This window comes from Bos taurus, chromosome 19, assembly GCF_002263795.3.
Source record: "Bos taurus isolate L1 Dominette 01449 registration number 42190680 breed Hereford chromosome 19, ARS-UCD2.0, whole genome shotgun sequence".
NCBI lineage: Eukaryota > Metazoa > Chordata > Mammalia > Artiodactyla > Bovidae > Bos > Bos taurus.
Genome location: NC_037346.1, coordinates 24,086,595 through 24,112,564, shown reverse-complemented (window position 1 = coordinate 24,112,564; position 25,970 = coordinate 24,086,595). Strand labels below are relative to the sequence as shown.

The 25,970-nt window shown below is 42.1% G+C and overlaps 1 pseudogene; it reads left to right on the top strand.

Annotated features, from left to right (window-relative positions):
- The first annotated feature begins 11,706 nt into the window (after positions 1–11,706).
- LOC787076 (elongation factor 1-beta-like) lies at positions 11,707–13,101 on the top strand (annotated as a pseudogene).
- Positions 13,102–25,970: the final 12,869 nt, after the last annotated feature.

Sequence of the window (25,970 nt, the reverse complement as noted above, 5' to 3'; positions counted from 1 at the left end):
AGATACATACCTCCTCCAACTCCCACCAACGCCAGAGAAGCAAAGAGACCTCCATGGATCTTCCTGGGCACACTGAGACCCATGCAGGAATCTGCACACAAAACCAACAGCTTCTTCCTTCCTTTCTCTTGTCTCAGGTCTCCATCTGCCTTAACAGAGTGGGGAATGGTCGGTGGGCCCTAGGTCTCTCAGTTTGGGGAGTGTCTGTCTAATTCCTTGACCCTGGTCTCTTGCTGGTCAACCCAGATTCTTCTTTGGATGGCATCCCAAATAGCTTTCTCTGCAACTCCTGTTTTAACCCAAGATGTAGTCTTTCTAGGGCTTCCCAGGTGGCTCAGGCGTAAAGAATCTGCCCGCTAATTCAGGAGCTATAGGAGATGCAGGTTCAATCCCTGTGTCGGGAAGATCCCCTGGAGGAGAAAATGGCAACCCACTCCAGTATTCTTGTCTGGAGAATCCCATGGACAGAGGAGTCTGGTGGGCTATAGTCCACAGGGTTGCAAAGAGTTGGACACAGCCAAGCACAACAACACGAACCCTTTCTATTCCAAGGTCTTCCTCTCCTCCTTTGCTTTCCTCCCCCAACTTCTCATTCATTCTTCTTTAATAATTTACATGGCAGTCTTACCTGCTGTACCTACTCTACACCAGGCAGTAAGCATTGAGAGCTAAGACATTCTCAAAGAGTTCAGGGATTTCCCTGATGGTCCAGTGGTTAGGAATCTGCCTTGCAAATGCAGGGGACATGGGTTCAATCCCTGGTTGGGGAACTAGGATCCCACATACTGCAGGGAAACTAAACTTGCCTGCTGCAACTACTGAAGCCTGTTCTCTCTGGAGCCTGAGCGCCACAAATACTGAGTCCACACACCACAACTAGAGAGTCCATCTACCACAGTGAAAGATCCTGCATGATGCGATGAAGATTCTGCGAGCTACAACTAAGACCCGAGGCAGCTAAATAAATAAATAAATATATTCTTAAAAAGAGTTCACCTTCCTTCCTACCTCTGTATCAGCCAACTGGCAGTGATTCTAAGATATCATCTCCCCCAACACCCATGTCACAAATGGGAAGCAGGACCCAGAGAACACTGACTTCATTCAGCAATTTGGTGACAAAGCCAGGATGTGAATCTGGGGTTCGGAGCCTACCCAAGTTTTCATGCACTTTCCCATCCTGTCTGCCACACATTGGAGGCTATTTCTCATTTCCCTGTCACTCAGGCGTTCGGTTTACCCATTCGCCTTCCTGCCTTTGATTATTCCACTCTCTGCTAGCAAGTCTCCTGCCTGACCGCTCACCTGTGAACACATGTGGGCTCCACCCTTCACACCATATACCGGATGCTGCTCGGCTTCCAGCCGCGGAGATAAGGCAGGTATGCCCTGGAGAGGAAGAGCTACCTCAACAGCCTAAGGCCATGCAGGCTGGGAACAGAGGGGTCACTAAGTAGTTAACCAGGCAACTCCATGGAGAGCTATGCCCTCTGCACCCACAGGCCCCAGGAGGACCCTCTGTTCTCAGCCAGCATGGTGCCTTCTCTCCTGTCCTAGAGAGACTGAATGGTAGAGAGGGGATGCAAGGGTCTGAGAGCCCAGAACTGGGAAGACACCCCTCCATGTGGTAACACCTGTGTTGCCCCCGTGTCCCCAAAGGATACTATCGCTCCTCTACCTCCTCCTGAGGGGGTCCTGAGAGGGGCAGGGCTTGTCGACAACCACACAGCCAGAAGACCCTGGTCTCTTCTTTCTGGAAGTACCTATGCCGAGCTGCAACCATCACCCCTAAACCTGCCACCTCACTGTGATTCCTTTGCTCAGAAAAGAGTTCTTTCTTCTGATGCCATTGTGAGGAGAGTGGTGAAGTGGAGCTGAGGACTCTGATGCCCAGTGGCCCAGCATGGACCCTAGAACCTCTTCCCCAAGGCCCAGGGAGCAGCCCTAAAGGTCCCATCTAACCTGGAAGCCCAGGGAAGCAGGAAGGGCTGGAGGTGATGGCAGATTCACCCCAGGAAAGCAGATCATGGGACACTCGTGGAGCTGCTCCTGATGGACTGCAAGGATGCTGCTCTCTGTAAGCCCACAGCCCGGGTCAGAGATGCCAGGATCTCAGCCCTGACCGGCCGGTGCTGGGGCAAGATGATTCCCACTGCTTGTTCCAAAGCCCTTTGACTGTCTTGTCCTTCTCACTGGCCTGGCAAAGCAGCCCTCCTGCATCTGGAGGGCCCAGACTAATTCCCAGGCTCATCAATTTCTCTCGAGGACAGTCTCTATCTTTATCTCTCTCTCACCTGCCCTTCCTCCACCTGGTGTACCTTTTAACACTTGGGGACTGATAGCCACATCTCAGGGGATGAGCCTCTTTAGCTTGATCATTCATTTGAAAACATTGCTTGGGGACCATAGGGTGCCGGCCCTGCTGGGCTCTGAAGAGAGTCAGAGAAGTCTTGGAGTGAGTGAGAAGCCCCCAGTGAGTCTCTTCTCCTCTCTTCATCTGTTTCCTCTTTGGTAAATGGAGAGAGATGAACTGGTAGAGTCTGATTTTCCCTTTCGTGTTGGAAGGTGGGACATTCTGAGATTGCACCCTGAATGGTTAACAGGCAGATCAGAGAGAGATTTAGGCACAGGGGTAAAGAACGTGCCTGCCAATGCCAGAGATGCAAGGGATGCAGGTTCGATTCCTGGCTCCAGAAGATCCCCTGGAGAAGGGAATGGCTCCCACTCTTGTATTCTTGCCTGGAGAATCCCATGGACAGAGGAGCCTGCTGGGTCACAGTCCAAGGGGTTGCAAAGAGTCAGACACTGAACGACTCACATTTTCACTTTCATGCTAATGACTGCATGTTTCATACAGTGGACATGCCACAAGTTATTTAATCATTATGGTAATTTGGAACAAAAAGTAAGGGAGGTATGTCAATTTAAGTGTTACTTTCTTCCACGAAGCTTTCCTAAGATCCCAGAGAAAAAAATCCAGGGTCAAAAAGGTGAATATTTCTGTGGCTGCTGACAAATGTGGAGAAGAAATTCATCAAGCAAGCTTTTTTACTACTTACACAAGCCATCACCAATGGCTGAGTGTGTCTTCTCCTCACTGTGAAATGCTATTATGATTTTTAGTATTAGTTTTTATTTTCTTGATTTTAGCTTCTGTGGAAAACAGAACTTTGTTTTCATTTCCTTTGGCTGTTAAATCCATGAGCTGTAATCATGGCTTTACCTGTTTCTGGTAGAGTGTAGCCAACTCTGAATCAGGGTCTTGGCCTCTCTTGGGCCTTGCATCTGAAAAGCAATAAGCTGCACAACAATACATCTAGGACAGGAGGGGAGTTTAGAAACATGTCTATGTATTGCTGAGTCCCTTTGCTATGTACCTGAAACTATCACCATATTGTTAATCTGTTAAACTCCAATACAAAATAAAAAGTTAAAAAAGAGACATCTAATATTTGCATTTTTTCTTTAGTGTAAACCATTTAAAATAAGTTTTATTTTATATTCAGATCAGATCAGTCACTCAGTCATGTCCGACTCTTTTCGACCCCATGAATCACAGCATGCCAGGCCTCCCTGTCCATCACCAACTCCTGGAGTTCACTCAAACTCACGTCCATTGAGTCAGTGATGCCATCCATCCATCTCATCCTCTGTCATCCCCTTCTCCTCCTGTCCCCAATCCCTCCCAGCATCAGAGTCTTTTCCAATGAGTCAACTCTTTGCATGAGGTGGCCAAAGTACTGGAGTTTCAGCTTTAGCATCATTCCTTCCAAAGAAATCCCAAGACTGATCTTCAGGATGGACTGGTTGGATCTCCTTGCAGTCCAAGGGACTCTCAAGAGTCTTCTCCAACACCACAGTTCAAAAGCATCAATTCTTTGGCGCTCAGCCTTCTTCACAGTCCAACTCTCACATCCATACATGACCACAGGAAAAACCATAGTCTTGACTAGACAAACCTTTGTTGGCAAAGTAATGTCTCTGCTTTTGAATATGCTGTCTAGGTTGGTCATAACTTTCCTTCCAAGGAGTAAACGTCTTTTAATTTCATGGCTGCAGTCACCATCTGCAGTGATTTTGGAGCCCAGAAAAATAAAGTCTGACACTGTTTCCACTGTTTCCCCATCTATTTCCCATGAAGTGGTGGGACCGGATGCCATGATCTTCGTTTTCTGAATGTTGAGCTTTAAGCCAACTTTTTCACTCTCCACTTTCACTTTCATCAAGAGGCTTTTGAGTTCCTCTTCACTTTCTGCCATAAGGGTGGTGTCATCTGCATATCTGAGGTTATTGATATTTCTCCTGGCAATCTTGATTCCAGCTTGTGTTTCTTCCAGTCTAGCATTTCTCATGATGTACTCTGCATAGAAGTTAAATAAACAGGGTGACAATATACAGCCTTGATGAACTCCTTTTCCTATTTGGAACCAGTCTGTTGGTCCAGTTATTTTATATTAGCATAGTTATAATTCTCAGACAAATGAATAAATACAAGATGAATATCATTAAGTTTTGTATTGGTTAGAATTGACTTGTGTACTGATTTCAAAATATATACCATGCTACATGAACACAGAAAGAAATATATATATAATATTTAAAATATTTATATTAATTTATTAAATAAATTAATTTGTTTAATAAATAAATATTAATTAATGTAATAATCAACAATCTAAATATATGTAAATGTTTTGTTTAAAAATATTTATATACTAGTTTTATGTTATAACAATATAAATATATTTATATTTTATAAAAATAAATATTTTTTCATATTTCCTTCCACTTTCTCACTCAAGTGAGAAATTATACTCTATGAACAATTATTAGTATTGTTATTATTTTGTAAAGAGGATATCACATTAATTTGTGTTAATCTTATTTGGGTAAATGGAAAGAAGCTGATATTGTAAATGATCTTTATTAAGGATCAGAGAACAAACTGAACTTAATCGTGTTTAGGAAGAGTATAAATTCAGAATCTAGAGGAAAAACCTCAGATGCTAGGTCATGACTTTCCATACAACTGGACATTTGATTCCAGCTTGTGAAGTATGTCAGAGTCGCCTCCCAGGAGTCATGGACTTAGGTTGTTGAATTTTCTCTGTGGATTCTTTTTAAAGACCTTTCATTTTCTGAGGAGTTTACATGCAACTGTAAATGCTTCAGGGCAAGAATTTATATTGAATATTTTCTTGTCTTAGAATGTGCTTTAGTGAAAATGGAATTAGTAGTGTTGGTTGGATATTGTAATATATTGCTAAATTAAGAACATAGTTTATTATGAATAAACCTAGAAGACTTTGTTAAATAATAAAATATGCATTATGGTTCTGAGCTATAAGAATGCTGTAATTTGTAAACGTGCCCTGGGTGAAAATTTTGCATCGGGTTGAACTGCCTTCTGAGGGCAATCTTTATGTTTTCCAGCTCACATCATTCTAAATAAGTTAAATCTGACATTTTAGAATATGTGGACCTGCTTCCCAAACTGCTATTTTAAGAGTTGAGTCACCCATAACAGTAGAGTAAAGAACACGTGTTAGTATCTCTGAAACACATACACAGAGTGTACTATCAGATGTAGAAAACTTGCAATACAGAAATCAAGACTTCTTGGAAGGCAGACCCTACAGAAATAATACCAGTTTCCCAAAATTCTGAGGGTCTTCCTAACAGAAACAACTTGTTGATTTTTGTTGTCAATCAAAACATTTGAAAATATAATCCCACAGCAAAGGATAAAATGACAGGTCACCTGGAAAAGACATATTAAGAAACAGGTAGGATTAAACTTTGAAGAAGGCAATGGCACCCCACTCCAGTACTCTTGCCTGGAAAATCCCATGGATGGAGGAACCTGGTAGGCTGCAGTCCATGGGGTTGCTAAGAGTCGGACACGACTGAGCGACTTCACTTTCACTTTTCACTTTCATGCATTGGAGAAGGAAATGGCAACCCACTCCAGTGTTCTTGCCTGGAGAATCCCAGGGACGGGGGAGCCTGGTGGGCTGCAGTCCATGGGGTCGCACAGAGTAGGACACGACTGAAGTGACTTAGCAGCAGCAGCAGCAGAATTAAACTTGGTTTTAAGAACTCACATTGCTTTACAATTTAAAATTTGAAGGAGAAGGCAACATGGGAACTAGAATACTTTAAAATCACACATCTGAACAATGTCAGGTCTTCATAAACGTACTTGGGATGGGGGACTCTTTGGCATGCTCTTTTATATAGAACTGATAGAGAAGCATATGTTTGAAACCACAAACATGAAAGGTGTAAAATGGAGAAGGAAAACATATTACTTCAGAAAGAATATATCTAAAAGAAAGTGGCATTCAACCCAAAGAAGTTGACAAGCGGCGGATGTGAACAACTGGATCCTCAAATATATAACTTAAGTAGTTCAGTTCAGTTCAGATCAGTCGCTCAGTCGTGTCCGACTCTGTGACCCCATGAATCGCAGCACGCCAGGCCTCCCTGTCCATCACCAACTCCCGGAGTTCACTCAGACTCACGTCCATAGAGTCAGTGATGCCATCAAGCCATCTCATCCTCTGTCGTCCCCTTCTCCTCCTGCCCCCAATCCCTCCCAGCATCAGAGTCTTTTCCAATGAATCAACTCTTTGCATAAGTAGTTAAGTACAGTGAAAAAGTTTACTAGATGATTAAAGACATCTTAAGACAGAGAAGTTGGGTTGAGTTCTGCCTCTGGGAATTGTCTGAGAAACCAGTTCAGCTCCTTATCCACCTCTCTGCATGTGATCACACACACCCCATTCTAGCGCCCTCGAGACTTTACTTATAGAGGCTCTTAGGCTTTGTACCACCGTATGTTCTTGGAATGAGATCTTCCTCACACTTGGGAGAAGAGAGAGGAAAGAATAGGAGATCAGGAAAAAGTATAAGAAAAATAAGAAGAAGGAAAAATAAGAACATCAACTGCAGGAATGATGAAACAGATCTGAATCTGCATAATTTGAGATACTTTTGAGGTGATTGAATTGAGAATGTGAATTCAAAGGAGGCGTCTATTTCAGGTCTGGGTTGAGGGGATGCAGCAGGAAGTCTGCCTCTCTGTGAGCAGAAGAACCCCAGAGGAAGTCAAGATTTTGTAAGATTTTCCAGGAAGCCTCAGAAGTCTTGTGGCAGACTTGGAATTTTCCCCAGGTGTGATCTTTGAAAGTTTGAAAGTCCAAGGCAGTTCAGGAGGGCCCCAGTTGACATCTGAGTCAAGCAACTTTTTAAAATTATTATATAAAAAAAGAATGTATAGGTCAATTGTATCTCAATAACACTGGGGAGAAAATGGAAGGTAGTATAGTAAAATGACAATAGTAGGATTATAAGTATTTTCTTCTTTGTATTTTTTTTTTTTTTTACTTTGCAATATTGTATTGGTTTTGCCATACATCAGCATGAATCCACCACGGGTGTACACGTGTTCCCCAGCCAGAACCCCCCTCCCACCTCCCCCCCATACCATCCCTCTGGGTCATCCCAGTGCACTAGCCCCAAGCATCCTGTATCCTGCATCAAACCTGGACTGGCGATTCGTTTCGTATATGACATTATACATGTTTCAATGCCATTCTCCCAAATCATCCCACCCTCTCCCTCTCCCACAGAGTCCAAAAGACTGTTACATACATCAGTGTCTCTTTTGCTGTCTCGTATACAGGGTTATTGTTGCCATCTTTCTAAATTCCATATATATGCGTTAGTATACTGTATTGATGTTTTTCTTTCTGGCTTACTTCACTCTGTATAATAGGCTCCAGTTTCATCCACCTCATTAGAACTGATTCAAATGAATTCTTTTTAATGGCTGAGTAATACTCCATTGTGTATATGTACCACAGCTTTCTTATCCATTCATCTGCTGATGGACATCTAGGTTGCTTCCATGTCCTGGCTATTATAAACAGTGCTGCGATGAACATTGGGGTACACGTGTCTCTTTCCCTTCTGGTTTCCTCAGTGTGTATGCCCAGCAGTGGGATTGCTGGGTCATATGGCAGTTCTATTTCCAGATTTTTAAGGAATCTCCACACTGTTCTCCATAGTGGCTGTACTAGTTTGCATTCCCACCAACAGTGTAAGAGGGTTCCCTTTTCTCCACACCCTCTCCAGCATTTATTGCTTGTAGACTTTTGGATTGCAGCCATTCTGACTGGTGTGAAATGTTACCTCATTGTGGTTTTGATTTGCATTTCTCTGATAATGAGTGATGTTGAGCATCTTTTCATGTGTTTGATAGCCATCTGTATGTCTTCTTTGGAGAAAATGTCTATTTAGTTCTTTGGCCCATTTTTTGATTGGGTCGTTTATTTTTCTGGAATTGAGCTGCAGGAGTTGCTTGTCTATTTTTGAGATTAGTTGTTTGTCAGTTGCTTCATTTGCTATTATTTTCTCCCATTCTGAAGGCTGTCTTTTCACCTTGCTGATAGTTCCTTTGTTGTGCAGAAGCTTTTAATTTTAATTAGATCCCATTTGTTTATTTTTGCTTTTATTTCCAATATTCCTGGAGGTGGGTCATAGAGGATTCTGTTGTGATTTATGTCAGAGAGTGTTTTGCCTATGTTCTCCTCTAGGAGTTTTATAGTTTCTGGTCTTACATTTAGATCTTTAATCCATTTTGAGTTTCCTCTTTGATTTCTTTCACCAGTGTTTTATAGTTTTCTATATATAGGTCTTTAGTTTCTTTAGGTAGATATATTCCTAAGTATTTTATTCTTTTCATTGCAATGGTGAATGGAATTGTTTCCTTCAGTTCAGTTCAGTTCAGTCGCTCAGTCATGTCTGACTCTTTGTGACCCCATGAATCACAGCACACCAGGCCACCCTGTCCATCACCAACTCCTGGAGTTCACTCAGACTCACATCCATTGAGTCAGTGATGCCATCCAGCCATCTCATCCTTTGTTGTCCCCTTCTCCTCCTGCCCCCAATCCCTCCCAGCATCAGAGTCTTTTCCAATGAGTCAAGTCTTCTCATGAGGTGGCCAAAGTACTGGAGTTTCAGCTTTAGCATCATTCCTTCCAAAGAAATCCCAGGGCTGATCTCCTTCAGAATGGACTGGTTGGATCTCCTTGCAGTTCAAGGGACTCTCAAGAGTCTTCTCCAACACCACAGTTCAAAAGCATCAATTCTTCGGCACTCAGCCTTCTTCACAGTCCAACTCTTACATCCATACATGACCACAGGAAAAACCGTAGCCTTGACTAGACGGACCTTCATTGGCAAAGTAATGTCTCTGCTTTTGAATATGCTATCTAGGTTGGTCATAACTTTCCTTCCAAGGAGTAAGCGTCTTTTAATTTCATAATTTCTCTATTTTCTCATTATTAGTATATAGGAATGCAAGGGATTTCTGTGTGTTGATTTTATATCCTGCAACTTTACTATATTCATTAATTAGCTCTAGTAATTTTCTGGTGGAGTCTTTAGGGTTTTCTATGTAGAGGATCATGTCATCTGCAAACAGTGAGAGAGTTACTTCTTTTCCAATTTGGATTCCTTTTATTCCTTTTTCTGCTCTGATTGCTGTGGCCAAAACTTCCAAAACTATGTTGAATAGTAGTGGTGAAAGTAGGCACCCTTGTCTTGTTCCTGACTTTAGGGGAAATGCTTTCAATTTTTCACCATTGAGGATAATGTTTGCTGTGGGTTTGTCATGTAGCTTTTATTATGTTAAGGTATGTTCCTTCTATTCCTGCTTTCTGGAGAGTTTTTATCATAAATGGATGTTGAATTTTGTCAAAGGCTTTCTCTGCATCTATTGAGGTAATCATATGGCTTTTATTTTTCAATTTGTTAATGTGGTGTATTTTAAAAATAATAGGTGGTTCCAGTTCAAGATGGTGATGAAGGAGGTTCCTGAACTCTTTCCTCCCACAGACACACTGAACCTACAGCTTCAGATGGAACAATTTCCTCTAAAAATAATAGCCCTTATTTCCTGCAATGGCTTTTACCTAAAGAATTAAAATAATCTATGGACATTTTAAATTCTTATATTATTATAATATATATATAATATTATATTACATAAATATTATATTATATATAATTAACATAGAATTATAATTAATTATATAATATAATTTATTATATAATATATAATATTACATTCTATAATGTATTATATAATTTTAATATAATTATATATAATATAATTATATACATTATATAATTACAATAGAATATTATATAATATATTATATAATTTATATATTATATATTATTATATAATAATATATTGTTATATATTTAATTATTATATATCAGTTCAGTTCAGTTCAGTCACTCAGTCATGTCCGACTCTTTGCGATCCCATGAATTACAGCACGCCAGGCCTCCCTGTCCATCACCAACTCCCAGGGTTCACTCAGACTCACGTCCATCGAGTCAGTGATGCCATCCAGCCATCTCATCCTCTGTCGTCCCCTTTTCCTCTTGCCCCCAATCCCTCCCAGCATCAGAGTTTTTCCAATGAGTCAACTCTTTGCATGAGGTGGCCAAAGTACTGGAGTTTCAGCTTTAGCATCATCCCTTCCAAAGAACACCCAGGACTGATCTCCTTTAGAATGGTCTGGTTGGATCTCCTTGCAGTCCAAGGGACTCTCAAGAGTCTTCTCCAACATCACAGTTCAAAAGCATCAATTCTTCAGCACTCAGCTTTCTTCACAGTCCAACTCTCACATCCGTACATGACCACTGGAAAAACCATAGCCTTGACTAGATGGACCTTTGTTGGCAAAGTAATGTCTCTGCTTTTCAATATGCTGTCTAGGTTGGTCATAACTTTCCTTCCAAGGAGTAAACGTCTTTTAATTTCATGGCTGCAGTCACCATCTGTAGTGATTTTGGAGCCCCCAAAAATAAAGTCTGACACTGTTTCCACTGTTTCCCCATCTATTTCCCATGAAGTGGTGGGACCAGATGCCATGATCTTCGTTTTCTGAATGTTGAGCTTTAAGCCAACTTTTTCACTCTCCACTTTCACTTTCATCAAGAGGCTTTTGAGTTCCTTTTCACTTTCTGCCAAGTAAAATAATCTGTGGACATTTGGGCTTCCCTGGTAGCTCATCTGGTAAAGAATCCACCTGCAATGCAGGAGACCCTGGTTTGATTCCTGGGTTGGGAAGATCCGCTGGAGAGGGGATAGGCTACCCACTCCAGTATTCTTGGGCTTCCCTTGTGGCTCAGCTGGCAAGGAATCTGGCTGGAATGTGGGAGACCTGGGTTCAATCCCTGAGTTGGGAAGATCCTTTGGAGAATGGAAAGGCTACCCACTCCAGTATTCTGGACTGGAGAATTCTATGCACTGTATATTCCATGGGGTTGCAAAGAGTTGGACATGACTGAGCAACTTTCACTCACATGGACATTTAATGAGATGAGGGCAGAAACTTCGGAACACAGTGTGTGTTCCTATTATCCAGTGGTTGATACCAGTAGAACCAATAAAAGATTTACAGTTAGTGTGACAAAATTCACTAATGGGAATTTAAACCTGGTGGCAGAACTCAGTGATATCCATCCGCAAAATGGACTCACCCACAAGAGACGTGTACTAGACCCAGAAATTCCTGCCTCTATGATATCTTGGGAACATTCAAGATCAAAGTTTTAAAATCATGGGACAGGGAAAATAAAGAGGCTCTGAAAGAATAACTCTATCTCATAGGGTTTACAAAAGAGGGTCACAAAAGAGATGGAGGGTGGGTGTAAATGCATGTGAAGTCTCAAACAGAGATGCTGTCACTCCTTTTTATCCCTCTTAGTGCTCGGCGGCAACTGCCTGTGCTTCCCTTTTCCTCCGCTGCCACCCAGTTCTCTGTCAGTTGTCATCATGGGTTTTGAAAACCTGAAAAGCCCTGCCCACCTCTGGGTGTTGAATGACTCCTTGGAAGACACGAGCTACATCTGGGGGTCTGTGTCATCACAAGCAAACATGGCAGAATTTGAAGCCGTCTCGGGCCCACCACCTCCTGACTTGTGTCATGCCATATGTTGGTATATGAAGTGAAAGTCACTCAGTCTCGACCCCATGGACTGAAGCCCACCAGGCTCTTCTGTCCATGGAATTCTCCAGGCAGGAATACTGAAGTGGGTTGCCATTCCCTTCTCCAAGGGATCTTCCCAATCCAGGGGCTGAACCTGGGTCTCCTGCATTGGCAGGTGGACTCTTTACTGTCTGAACCACCAGGGAAGCCCAAGGTATAATCACATCCAATCTTACAAAAATACCAGTCTGCCAGGGGTGAAGAAAGCTTTGGGCAAATACGGCCCTGCTAATGTGCAAGGCACCACAGAAAGTGGAGCTACAGATAATGAAGATGATGAGGACATTGATCCCTTTGGATCTGATGAGGAGGAGGAAAGTGAAGAAGCCAAGAGGCTAAGAGAAGAACCCCTTGCATAGTATGAGTCAAAGAAAGCCAAACAACCATCACTTGTTGCCAAGTCTTCTGTCTTACTAGACATGAACCCTGGGGATGATGAGACAAGTATGGCAAAACTGGAGAAGTGCATCAGAAGCATTTAAGCAGAAGGCTTAGTCTGGGCCTCTTCTAAACTAGTTCCAGTGGGGTATGGAATTAAAAAACTTCAAATACGTACGTGTAGTTGAAGATGATGAAGTTGGAACAGATATACTGGAGGAGAAGATCACTGCTTTTGATGAAAATGTGCAGCCTATGGTCATGGCTGCGTTCAACAAGATCCAAAATCCATTGTGGATCAGTGCCCTTAAATAACAGCTTAAAAGACAAAGAAAGAGAGAGAGAGAGAGACGCTATCATAGAGCAGGTCCTCCCATTCTCATACTTTCCCAAGAGCCATGTTCCCCTCCCCAGGGTTATGCAAAGCCCACAGACACAGTTTAAGTTTGTGCTGTGTGTGCTGAGTTGCTTCCATAGTGTCCAACTCTTTGCAACCCTATGGACTGTAGCCCACCAGGCTCCTCTGTCCATGGGATTCTCCAGGCAAGAATACTAGAATGGGTTGCCATGCCCTTCTCCAGGGGATCTTCCTGACCCAGGGATTGAACCCTCATCTCTTTGGTCTCCTGCATTGGCAGACAGATTCTTCATCACTAGCGCCACTTGGGAAGCCCAGAGTTGAGGTTTGGACCTGATGGTAACCCAGAGAACACAGAGGGCTTTCCCACACTGCTCTTTGAAGGCACTGTCAGCCCATTAGCTGACATCTTACCACCACCCCACTCCACCCAGGACTCTGTGAAGCTGGACCAGCACAGAAGCTTAAGGAATTCATATTTGCTTCCAGTGCTCTAAATCTGGACTCCTGCAGGCAAGGATCAACAAAGGAAGGTTAGTAGATGGCTAGGAGGGAGAGCCAAGCTGAATATTCTGAATACATGGTTCTCATTGGGGCAGACTTAATGGAGGACACAGGAGAATGCTTAAAAGCTCTAAGGCATGTTCTCAGTGATCCTGAAAGATCTTATTAAACCAAGAAAAGCTTGCAAAAGGGTTCAGCAGAAAAGTTCTTGGGAAAATCATCTCCTCAAAAAAATTTTTTGGAGGGCCATGCTGGATCTTCATTGCAGTGTGTGGGCTTTGTTTTGTGGCAGCTTATGGCTCCTCTTTTTGCAGAGCATGGACTCTAGAGCATGTGGGCTCAGTATTTAGGGTGGGCAGGCTCTCTAGTTGAGCATGGGCTTAGTTGCACCATGGCATGTGGGATCTTAGTTCCCCGACCAGGGATCGAACCCATGTCTCCTGCATTGGAAAACAGATTTTTAACCACTGGACCACCATGGAAGACCCATCCTTCTCATTTTTTAAAGTAAAGAATTAGGGTTATCACTGCAGAAAACTGAATTAAGACTCTAGAACCAATTTCAAGAACTTTACCATGTTTAACTTTACCAACGTTACTGTTGTTGACCAAGAAATAGAGAAGGCTGCAAATAAGAAAGAGTTTGTTTGAGGTCTTAGGAGCTGCAATTCTGGAGACACAGATTTGGGTAAAACGAGTGTTTCAGGGAAGAGAAAGGGGCAGGGGAATTAGAAAGGCAAAAGCCACAATGTTGTTAAAGTTGTCTGGCAAGAATTAGGATTAACTTGGATGTAGTTCAGTTGATAAAGAATCTTCCCACAATGCAGGACACCCAAGTTCGATCTCTGGGTAGGGGAGATCCCCTGGAGAAGGAAATGGCAACCCACTCCAGTATTCTTGCCTGGAGAATCCCATGGACAGAGGAGCCTGGCGGGCTACAGTCCAAGGGGTCAAAAAGAGGTGGACACGACTGAAGTGACTAAAGCACGCACTGATGCAAGAAAGTATTTGTCTGTAAGAGAGAGAGTTTGTTAGGAGTTATTTAGGGCATAGGTCCAATAAACACTTTGAGTTTCTGAAATATTGGGCAAATCTTCTGGTTGTCTGCAGTAAGACAAAAGAGTATGTCTGAGATCCATTCTGAGAGTGTGTTTGTAAGTCCAACAAAGTCAGCCTAGGGACCCAACTAACACAGTAGGCTGTATAGACTGTACTGTAATACGTTTATAATACTTTTCACACAATACATAAAAAAACACAAAAAGTAAAGAAAACCTTTTTAATCTTACAATACAATGAAAAGTAAGGTAGTACGGTACAACAGCTGGCTTCAGGGGCTGGAATCGAGTCAACAGGCAGGAAGAGTTACTGGTTGGAGGAGGGAGAGGGGGTGGGAGATGAAAGATCGTCAGCAATGGGAGACGGAAGGCAAGATGCAGTTTCACTCCCGCCCGATGGGATGGAACACATGTTCACATTTTTGAAAGTTCAAAGCGTGAAGGTCTGCATGTAGGGGACTTACTGTAAATGGTCAAAGTTCAGACTCCATCTGGGTTGCGACATTCATCGTCACACTTCTTCAATGGCCTCCTGGCTCCATTTGAGAGAGCTCTCTTAGCTATATAACTCCATTCTGATTTTCCTTCCACACTGTGCATATGTATTATGTGGATATCTTGTTTAAATGCAGATTTTGATGTAGAAGGTTTGAGGAAAGCCTGTGGTTTTGAATTTCCAACAAACTTTCACATAACACAGATGCTGCCGGGTAGCTGACCACACTTTGAGTAGAAAAGTCTAGAGGATTTACAGAAAGGGTTACAGAAAAATGAAGAGAAAAAAAATTAGAAATGATGAGTTAAAAGATAAGGAAAAGGCTATAATAGGTATTTATTTTTCTAATAGCACTCATTCTGTCTTAATTACCTGCCCTGTTTCCTGTAGTGTCGTTTTTCTTTCTTCCATGTGGATAGCTTTGAAGAGACTCTCACAGTCAGGTTCTCCCCTGGCTTAAGGAATGGGCTTATGATCCAAGACAGACCAGCTGGACACACTTTTCTGGGGCATATATATGATATGTGTGTGCATGCATGCTAAATCACTTCAGTCATATCTGACTCTTTGTGACCCTATGGACTGTAGCCCACCAGGCTCCTTTGTCCCTGGGATTCTCCAAGCAAGAATACTGGAGTGGGTTTCCCTGCCCTCCTCCAGGGGATCTTCCCAGGGATTGAACTTGCGCCTCATGTCTCCTGCATTGGCAAGCAGGTTCTTTACCACTAGCACCACCTGGAAAGCATATATATATATATATATATATATATATATATATATACACACACACATATAATTCATATAATACATATTCTCTCTTCCTTAATATGCTTCCAAGATTCTTCCAAGTATTCAGGTATGGGTTTAGTTTGTTGACCTAAAACAAATAGACTGCTAGACATTTCTCCAGCAAAGATGGGTTAATTCAGGATCAGCAGAGAGTTGCAGTTCAGAGTCTGCAACCATGGAGAGCCAAGTGCAAGTCCCCCTAAGGCAGGGGAAGGAGAATAATATCATGGGGGCTAAAGGAAGTTGGGAGGGCTGTGGCAAACAAAGAATTCATAGCTTTTCATTGGCTGAGTCGCTGCTAGAACAGGAGTCTTTCTGTTGGGCTCTGGATCCACACAGGGCTGGAGAGCTCCCCCTTCTGGTCTCCTGACTTTATCAATAGATGAGTTTTCTGTTCATAAATTTTTAACAAGTTCATGTTCATGACTGTATTCCCCCTATTGTATTAATGTACAACAGAATATTTTTCTATTATATTGATGATGGACATTTGGGTTTTCAATGGACTATTATGAATAATGCTTCTGTGGACATTCTTATATGCGTGCCCATGGGTGCTCTTGTCTTGAGTATAAACCTAAGAGGCTGCTGGGTTATAGGGTGTGTACATTTTCATCTTTATTAGATACTGGCAAAATGATCTTCAAAGATGTTGCAACAACTTGCATTCTCATCGTAAATTAAGCACTATAAATCAGTGAGGATGGGGCAGGGAATGGATTATTCCCTCCTGTTGAGGCTATGGGTTGCTCATTTGAAAAATAAAGACCTCCTGGATGTATATATTACATTACACGATGTGCCAAAATAAATGCAGGATGGATTTAAGAGTTAAATACAAAGCTCCAAATTTTAAAAACCCAAGTGAACAAATAAGTGACTATTTATATAACTGTCATTGATAGCAGGCATTCTAGGCATGTAAGCAATGGAAGAAGGCATGAAGGAAAAGATCAGTAGATCTGACTACATAAACATTTTTTAAATATATGTAAAAATTACCGAAATTAAAAGACAAGCAACAAATTTGGGGAAATATTTGCAGAAAATATGAAAATGTTAATATGCTAATGCTAAGTCGCTTCAGTCGTGTCCGACTCTGTGCGACCCCATAGACGGCAGCCCACCAGGCTCCCCCGTCCCTGGGATCCTCCAGGCAAGAGTACTGGAGTGGGTTGCCATTTCCCTCTCCAATGCATGAAAGTGAAAAGTGAAAGTGAAGTCACTCAGTAGTGTCTGACTCCTAGTGACCCCATGGACTGCAGCCTACCAGGCCCCTCTGTCCATGGTATTTGCCAGGCAAGAGTACTGGAGTGGGGTGCCATAACCTGTAACGATCTAACAGAAATCTGGAGCAAACTAAAAAATAAAAATATTGAAGTGAAAATGCTGACATCTCACTGAATAAATAAGCAAGAACATAAAAGACAATTTACAAAAGAAAAAAATACCATGTTTAGTAGAAGAAAATACTCAGCTTCACTATGAAACAGAAAATGCAAAGTAAATTTTTAATATATTTTTGCCTCTCAAATTTGAAATGATTAAAAATAATATTTGTGACGATGTGGTAAAGTGGATATGGACAACTTCTAAATGGCGATTAAGGCATCACCTTTCTGTTAGTAGATAGTTTAACAACACAGATTAAGAGTCTTAAAATATTCATATCTCATATTAAATATCCACTTCATGAGAGTAAAAATATTACATATCTCGAAATAAATTTAATAAAAGCAGGGAAACTCATTTTTTAAAAAACCTTCAAAACTTTTCTTTAGAAACAATGGATAGACCATACCATGCAAAGATCCAGTACTGTAAAGCTTCCAACCCCAAATTATAAATTCAATGAATTCTAAGTAAGACCCCAATGGTAGAAGATTTCAGTGGGAAAAATGATTCTATAGCTAAACTGGAAGAGAGAACATGTGATACTTTTCAACTATTAATACATTTGGGAGGAAAGAGTATGAGAATGCAACGTGAATATGAGATTTTCAGACCTGCGGATCCGTTCCACGGCTACAGTGGTTGAAACACTGTGACACAAGCACAGAATGGTGTGACAGAGTATAAAGCTGTTCAGAAGCAGAGATACGTGTACAAAAACATTTAATATTTAATGAAAGCATTCTTCAAGTCATTGGGAGCTGTCTTGGGAGCACAGGCTATAGAGTTAAAAAACATACCATTGTATCCCTATGTCAAATTGTGTACTAAAATTTTGGATGGAAAAATGGAAAACGTAAAAAATAAAGTTATAAAATACATAGTAGAAAAACAGATGAGTATTTACACAAACTTGAGATGGGGAAAATAATTTCAAGTATGGCAACAAAGAAAGATGTCATAAAGTAAAATATTTATATACTTGACTACAGAAGATAAAAGTTTGTATGTCAAAAACACAATTCGCATTAATGAGAGGCAAATATAAATAAGGAAAATAGTTGCAGCTAAGAGTTAATACTTGCACTCGAAGAAGAAAAAGAACCTTTACAATAAAATGCAACGTAGAACAGTAATGGGAAACAGGGATTATCACATTGTAAAGATTTCAGCTCCCCAACCTTTTTGGCACCAGAGACCAATTTCATGGAAGACAGTTTTTTCCACAGGCAAGGGGAGTGTGCAGTGGTTCACGTGGCAATGCAAGCAGTGGTGGGGAGAGTTCAGGTCGCAGTGGAAGTGATGGGGATGCTAGATGAAGCTTTGCTCGCTTACCTGCCCACCACTCACCTCCAGTTCTGTGGGCTGGTTCCTGGGGGTTGGGGGATCCCTGGTTTAAATGATAATACCTGAAGTTGCTTAAGGTCTGGAAAGGGGCCCTCTTGCATTGAATTGGCAGAACATTCAAATGTTGCAATACATCTAGTTGATAATTTGTCAATATTCATAAGTTTTGAAGATATATACGTGCATATGGTCCGATCAAGGAAACAGCTGTGCAGAGATATATAAAACTTTGCATTTAATAATGGAAAACTGAAAACAGTCTAAAGGGTTAGGATAGGGTTGATTAAGGAAATCCTGATGCAGGTATAAAATGATACAGCCAATATATACAACAGAGTAGGCACATTTATTTAATATGGGATTGAAGAAAACCAGGCTGTGATGGAGGAGGGGTGGGTGGACAGGAGAGTTTTGGGGTGTGACGGGGGTGGAAGCACAAATGCCGAAAGTCAGAAAAAAGTGAAGAAATGGCGGCAAGTGTTTGCAGAGAGGCTGACTCACACCTGGGCAACCTTGTTTTGAACACATCTTCCCTCTATCGGCAACTTTGCTAATGAATCTTGTTAAGGACACTACTGAAACCATCCATCACTAATTGGCCTCCTCCACCCTCCTCTCTAAGGTCTGATTTCTTTCTAAAGGACACAAATGAAAGCAAAATCTTTTCTGGGTGTCCCTTCCCTCTGGCCTTGTTAGCAGAGATGCAGAAGACAATCAGCAAATCCCCAGCCACCTCTCAGCCAAGTTATCCTGAGCTCTCATTTGGGAGCTAATTAGAGAATTCTGTTTGTGGAATGTTCGAGGACTTCATTCCCATCCCCATCACCGCTGTCTCAGTGGGAAACTTTGTGAGAAAGATGGATGGATGGGTGAACATCCATGAAGATGGGTGAATCTCTTGAGGCTCCGCTGAGCTTGAGAAGTCAGCAAAGTGTTTTGGGACCCAGGGAATTAATCATGCCCTCTTCCAAGTGTCCACGGCAGGGCAGAAGCTTCTATTGTTCTGAGTCTTTCACTAGTTCATTCAAGGGAAGTGAGGGCCACGGTGATACAAAGGACATTAACACTGATCGGGCAAGGCTGGAGTTTGGGGCAGTAAGTTCCTCTTCTGGTGCTTTCTAGCATGAGGCCACAAACTCTAGAAAGACACAACTCAAAACCCCATGGATTTTTAACACCTTCTACATTATACTTGTGGTTCTGGTTTAGTCTCTAAGTCTCTTGTGACCCCATGGACTGTAGCCCACCAGGCTCCTCTATCCATGGGATTCTCTAGGCAACAAAACTGGAGTGGGTTGCCATTTCCTTCCCCAGGGGATCTTCCCAACCCAAGGATTGAACCTGGGTCTTCTGCATTGCAAGTAGATTCTTTACTAAGTAAGCCACCAGAGAAGGGCCACCAGGAAAGAGCCACCAGGGAACATTATACTTATCAACACACTGATTCTGTATTTCAATTTATTTAATTCTCAGAATAATCATTTGAATTGTGTGCTATGATTCCTGTTTCATAAATGAGAAACTGGAGCCCATGGAGGGTAACTGATCTGTCCAGTGTCACATAGCTAATAAATAGCAGTGTCTGCCCAGAAGCCAGGTCTCCCAACTTCTGGGTCCAATGCTGACCTTGCTTGATCACAGCTAGTTTAATGCAACAAGGAGCATGGGTTGCTCAGCTTGCTGCCCGGCACATGGAGGAAGCTTGATTCATATTTGCTTTTCCATATATCCTGGCCTGGGCAACTATTTGTAAATACCAAATAAAGGTCTGAAGTCTTTTAGGGCCTTAATATCCTAATCTCTTCAGATCCTACAAACATAAACTCTGAAATCAAGGCTAGATATTTTCTGGCTGATGTTCCAGGATTCCTTCCCAAGCTCACTTCTTTCAGTTTCAGTGACCACTGCCTCTCGGGCTGTCACATCTCTGCCTGGACCACTGCTACCGCCTCCAGTCTGGGCATCTCTCCAGTTGCCAGCCCAAGAACCAGCCGTTATTCATCAGAGCTCCACTGTGCATGAGTTATTCCTGGTCATATCCTCCTGCTCTCAACCTTATCACCTGTCCATTTAATTTAATTACCTAAGGCCCCCTTTTCCCCCAGAGCTTTTGGTATCCTGTGGGAGGAGGGGGTCTGAGTATTTATCATAGAACAGATGAATGAACAAAGGTGCAAGATATGTGGAAGGAAGGAATGGCTTCGAAAGCTCATGTGGCCTTAAGTAGAAGAGGCTGGGTTGGAAAGCAAGGCTCTCTTCTCTCAACTGTCGTACCTTTCCCATTTCCAAGACTCATTATGCCGAGAGTCAGCATCACTCTGTTTAGTTCAGAAGTCTTTGGTGATTTATTAGAGGCAATCATGGAGGAAGGCAAAAATACTGGGCTGTGAGTCAGCACTTGCAGGCTGCCCTACTAACTAACCCTATATGCATGCGTGCTTAGTCACTCAGTTGATCTGACTCTTTGTGACCCCCATGGACTGTAGCCCGCCAGGCTTCTCTGTCCATGGTATTTCCTAGGCAAGAATACTGGAGTGGGTTGCCATTTCCTTCTCCAGGGGATCTTCCCCACCCAGGAATCGAACTGGCGTCTCTTGTGTCTCCTGCATTGACAGGAAGATTCTTTACCACTGGACCATCTAGGAAGCCCTACTAACCCCATGGCCTTTGGAAAATCGCTTAGCTTCTGTTTTTTTTGTTTTTTTTTTTTAAATTTGCCAAGTGAAGATAATAAAAACTGGCCTTCTTACTGATATTTTCTAATCCTGGTCCTCATTGTGGATGAGACTCAACTGTGCAGATGCAAAATTCTAATGAGAACACAGATTTCAAAGTGCTCTGTGAATATTGTCATGTGCCAGAAGTATAATGAGGAATCATACTCCTTTCATAATTTTCTTGGGTTCTAACAGTGCCTTTATCTTTGTGACACACATGGTGGGCCTCTAGATACTGACATGGGTGTGGGAGAAAGAAGCAATGTGAAAATGTTTCTGAGAACTTGTCCAAGTAGGCATATGTGTCATAGATGTTTATGGTTTATAAAATGACATTAGCTGAGCTTAGCAGATGGATCTGGCTGTCCTCAATAAGCTCACATTTGTGTTGAAGGCCAAGAACATTTGGAACAAGTTTCTTTGGATGTGAGTTTTCTGAAGTCAGGGTGGTTGGACCAAAATATCTCTAGAGGTTTCTTTAAGCTCCCAGAGGCCATGACTCTATATCTGTGGCACAAGGAATCACGAAAATCTACATGAGTCACCACCAAAATGAGTCACTACCTTTGACTGGAATTGCATAAAAAGATTCAAAACTAGGCAGTGGTGCCAGGGTCTCGGGGGAGAAGGTGTGCTGGTGCTGGTGTAAGATAGGCATTCGTGTGGAATGGAGGGTGAAATTTGAATTTTCAGGGCCAGGAGATGGGATGAGGGGAAAGATCCCCTGGGAGTATTTTCCTAGGCTAGAGATGCTTGGGTTTGGCTCTCATCTCAGAAGAGGCAGCATGGCTAAGATGACCAATAACTACTTTATGTCTCTCTGGAGCCTGTGAGTCTACATCAAGTGAAGCCAGTGGCCTTATATTGGATGGATAAGCAACTTACTATTTTTTTTTCCCTCAAAGATGAGGATGACAGAGGACACTTTGAAGGCTGGAGAGAAAATGTTGCAGTCAATTCATTTTACTCCTCCCACTCCTGTATCCACCAATAGCATTTATTAAAAAAAAATTTTTTTTTTATATTACAGAATTCAGTGAATGTGTGCTCCGTCTCTCAGTTGTGTCTGACTCTTTGTGACCCTGTGGACTGCAGCCTGCCAGACTCCCCTGTCCATGGGATTTTCCCGGCAAGGATACTGGAGTGGGTTGCCATTTCGTCCTCCAGGAGACAGTCTTGACCCAGAGATGAAACCCAAGTCTCCTGCGGTGATTCCATTGGCAAGCGGATTCTTTACCACTGAGCCACCTGGCAAGCCACAGAATTCAGTGAGAAACTTCAAATAAGAGTAAACAGAGGGACTTCCCTGGTGGTCCAGTGGGTAAGACTCTACGCTTCTACTTCTGGGGGCATTGTTCAATCCCTGGAATGCTCCCCCCCCACCAAAAAAATATCCTCTTTCATCCCAGTAGGTCATTCTATAGGATTGCAAGTAAAATAATAAACAATATGAAAAAAAAAAGAGTAAATGGAGTAGAAACTGAAAGTCCTTCTGCATTTCCCACCCCCCTGCCCAGTCCAATTCTCCTCTGCAGTGGAAATCACCACCTAAAACTTGGGGGTTGTTCCCCAGCACTTTTTTGCCCGATACACATTACATGTCACATCATCACCACTTTCTAAATTCAGCAATATGTGCTGTACATCTTTTCATGTCAATATATTCATTCTTCTTTTTAAGCAAAAATATACTTTTCATTAAAATTATTTATACCACATATGAATTGCTCATATTTGCAGAGCAGAGTTAAAAACTATTCACTTCAGGACATCACTTAAAGAAAGACACTTTGTCATACTGATTAGCACTCATTTATTATTATCATCCCACCTGCTTAATGTGCTCCAAGTTGGATGGATCCCAGTCTTGGATGTTGCAGGATTTCAGAACCCTGGGGCTCCAAGCTCCAATTAGCTTTTGCTAATTAAAAGTTCTCTTCCATTCCTTTGCAAGAGGGAGACACTTCTAGCTCTAACTTCAGGCACTTTCTCTTAGTTCTGGGAGAGAAATGACATTGCAGTTCACACATAAAATCCAGAAAGTTTCTTCCTGTTAGGGCGAGCTCAATGACTATGTCCTCAGAAGAAAGCTTCTCTTTCTTTTTTTCTTATCCCTTCATATCTTAAGGTTTTTTTTTTTTCCTGGGGTAAATGGACATTTTATTTTCTCTGCTAAGTAAAATACAACTGTTTCAAAAGTCAACAAACTTGAATTTTACAATATACAGAACAAAAGGAACTAAACTAACACAAAAACAACTTACATAGCATGTAAATTTTGAGAGGATGGAAAGAACTTTAAATAGAATGCACCCATGAAAATTAACTTCAGAAATAAAATCCCAAGATGTTTTAACCACAGCTAACCACATATAATATCACTGGACCTGCATGATGACTATGTAAATATTAAATGCAATGGCAGATTCATGTTGATGTATGGCAAAACCAATACAATATTGTAATTAGTCTCCAATTAAAATAAATCAATTTATAATAATAAATTAATTAATTAAAGAAACATTAAAAAAAAAAAAGGAAATGAGGAGGAGTCAGAGCTATTAATCTGATTGCACTGTCCCTCAGACCACCTCTGTACCCTGAGAGTGAAATTCAAACAAAATTAACAAAAGAAGTATTAGTTAAATGTAAGAAGTCATATGAAGAAAGCAAATACAGAATTGCATTTAATATTTACATATCTTAAGATCTTGGGTTTCGGGCATTTAGAAAACATCTGGTCAGTTCACTGACCTCCCACATAGAACACACATTTCCTGTCACAGGTCAGGAATACCAGTTGATGGTTATCAGTTCCTAATAGCAGTTGACGGATCCATGAGATGGCTTTATGTGCTCAGCACGTGCTGTGAATTTGAAGACATGTGTAATAGAAAGCATGGTCCTTGTCGTTAAGGAGCTTACAATCTAGTCAGGGAGAGCCAAAAAAAGCTGCAAGGAATACAGAAATGATGATGATGTCTTTCTTGCTGAGCAGGGCACACTCTTTCGGAGGAGATTACAAACGTGCAATAAAAGTGAAGAGATGCATGAGTCTCCTGACAAAGAAAAGCCCTTGCTCAGCCAGAGGCTGTGGCTGAGAAAGACGGAGGGGAGAGGCTGGGAAGAAATGAGTGACAGAGAGACATGACATCCCAGGCGAAGGTCTGGATGTGATACATCAGAAAGAAATCGGATGACATGGAGTGGGATAGACACTGCCCCAAGGGCTTAATCAGGCATCGTGGGTGGCCAGAGTGCCGGAGGGGCCCAGGCCCAGAGGCTGCAGGGCCCACCACCAACCACTGCCCCTGGCAGGGGCACTGGACCTGATGTGGGAGACAGCTGTCTTCAGGAAAAATAGAGTGATGGTGGGAACCTTCATTTGACTGGGGAATATTCTCAGACACCTTGAGGGGGCCAAGCTGCCCTCCTCACCAATTAATAAGCATGTTAGGTAAGGTCCCTCTTCTCAGACTTCCAACTTGTTGACCAGGAAGTGTCTGAAAGATTCACGGAAAAAAATTCTAGAAACAGTCACAACTGCATGTGAAATCAACTCTCATTCTAGTCACTGTTCTTCCATGGGTTCCCTTAGTTTCGTTCTTTTGGTAAAATCTTGGTTTCCAGTACTCATTCAGTGGTAACTTGCAAACTTCTATTTCCCTTCGTTTTTCACCTTTACTGATTTTCTATACATATTAGATAGAATGCCCTTTTATAAATTGGTGTACTTTGCCATGAAAAATAAACACTAAACTAACTATTCTGAATGCTGCTTCTCAGGAAATTAAGGATGACCCACTCTAGAGTTTTCAGTGGAGAGGCTGGGGTAGAGAGTTCACGCAGTGACGTGAAAATGTGTTGTTCCCACTCACGGTTAGTCGGGATGGGGACCCTGGTTTTAGGAAGAGGTATTTGATAGTGTTGCTCTAAAGATGCTGGAAGGTACTCTGACAGGTCCCCACATCCTGCTCCCAGGCTATGCCAAACCTTAATTCCACAATCATGGGCTTATTTCCTGAAGAAGAATCTTTTAAAAAAACAGGCTCCATGCATGAGTGTGTACTCAGTCGCTTTAGTCGTGTCCAACTCTTTGTGATCCCATGGATTGTAGCCCTCCAGGTTCCTCTGTCCATTGGATTCTCCAGGCAAGAATACTGGAGTGGGTTGCCATACCCTCCTCCAGAGGATCTTCCCAATCCAGGGATCAAACCTGAGTCTTCTCCATCTCCTGCATTGCAGGTGGATTCTTTACCACTGAGCCATCAGGGAAGTCCCCAGACCCAATACTCTGATACAAATATGTTAGTTGCTCAATGTGTCTGACTCTTTAAGAGCCCATGGACTGTAGCCTACCAGGTTCCTCTGTCCATGGGATTTCCAGGCAAGAATACTGGAGTGGGTTGCCATTCCCTTCTCCAGGGGATCTTCCCAACCCAGGAATTGAAACTGGGTCTCCTGCATTGCAGCCAGAGCCACCATCTGAGCCACTTTATCATCTGAGCCACTAGGGAAGCCCTAAGATACATATATATCTTATCTTTAATGGGTGAGGGCAAACATTTTAATTAATATTTTTAATGTATTTCAACTGAACAGTCATTGAATTTTAAAAATACAACATAATTTATTTGTGTCCCACTTCCTGACCCATAGTATAATTTTCTCCCATTTGTCCTTTAAAAAAATATTGATATATTTATTTGGATGTGCTAGCTCTTACTTGCAGGATCTTTGATCATCATTGCAGCAGGCAGGATCTTCAGTTGGGACTTGTGAACTCTTATTTGCAGCATGTGGGATCTAGTTCTCTGACGAGGGATTGAACCCAGGCCTCTTGCACTGGGTACA